Below are 1,394 nucleotides of genomic sequence, written 5' to 3'. Positions count from 1 at the left end.
CAACTTTTGTCTGAACAATTTTTTTGTACAATATCACTATTCTGAGATTTTTTGGTAAATAGATTAAAATGGCCCACCCTGTATATATATATATATATATATGCAGAAACATTTGTAATCCACATTTATTAGAGGAAGCTGCGGATGGCCTGATTCAAACAGAAGCAGAAGCAAACGTTCTGTAATCACGAGGCCGATTTAAATGGCAACATATGGACAAAGGCGTAATGCGCTTTTAATTTTTGGTAGGGAAAAGCGAACAAAATGGAAGAAGACAACACCTTCGACTCTTCTTACTTAAATACTCAGCGCTAGCCATAAGAATAAATTACCATAATCTAGCAGACCAAAAAAGTTCAATATCTCTAAATAGATTGCTTAATATCAGCCATCAAAATGAAAGTGAATCAAATGAACATCAAGTACCGGTTCCACTAGAACTATAGCCGGATACTAATATCTTTGTTGTAAACAGCGAAATCCCAGAAAAACTACAGAACCTTAAAAGGAATATTGATCATAATTTACTAGAATTCAGACATGCAGAACCAACATAGAGGCATTATCTGCCCAAAATGCACATCACAAAAGGATCTACGTCCACTAATAGAACACCTGAACAGCAAGGTTTTACCTATTAGTTTGAACGCGCCACTAACTGCATTAAAGGTGCAAAGCCTTATGTATTGTGCAGCTGTGACATGAATGTATATGAAATTTAATATAGTCGCCTTTAATGGCGATTTCATATTCTTGATATATAAATTTTAAAACACGTGGGTATGTTAAATTAAATATTATTTTCAACAGTGTAGGCCTACAAATGCAATTTTTTCCTCAAGAAGGGATGGAGATCCACCATGGAAAATTATGTTGGATATGAATTTCAGCAAAGTAAGTTGCAATTTGCGTCGATTTGATTAATATAAGAAAGAAAGTGGAATCAGAAAACTGATACACCATGTTACTAAAATCATCTGTCGTCGGTAAATAGAGACATTGACATAAGCTATATTGGATGAGGTTATAGGTAGACTTTCAATGGCAGAGACTTGATGTTCTTACTGCTAGATTGGGTTGGTACAAGAAAAGTAGTGCAACAAGGTAGAAAAATTGAACCTTTTGAGGCAAATGAAAAAAAGTTTGACCGCCGACTGAGTGGAAAAGCAAAATATTTGGAAATATTGAAGATTGCATAAAAAATATCGAGAAGATAAAAAATCTAATGTTAGAAAAGTTATCATTAATAAAAAAGATATTAAAAAATCTAAAATAGCTCTAATGTAGTTAACTACGAGGGCAGTTCAATAAGTCCTTAGAATGACCAACAGATGGCGCGCGAATCGCTCCAAATCATCTGTTTTCAGTCAGCACCACTCCCGACTAGATATATG

Source organism: Belonocnema kinseyi, chromosome 2, assembly GCF_010883055.1.
Source record: "Belonocnema kinseyi isolate 2016_QV_RU_SX_M_011 chromosome 2, B_treatae_v1, whole genome shotgun sequence".
In the NCBI taxonomy this organism is placed as follows: Eukaryota; Metazoa; Arthropoda; class Insecta; order Hymenoptera; family Cynipidae; genus Belonocnema; species Belonocnema kinseyi.
Note: the sequence above shows the minus strand (reverse complement) of the source record.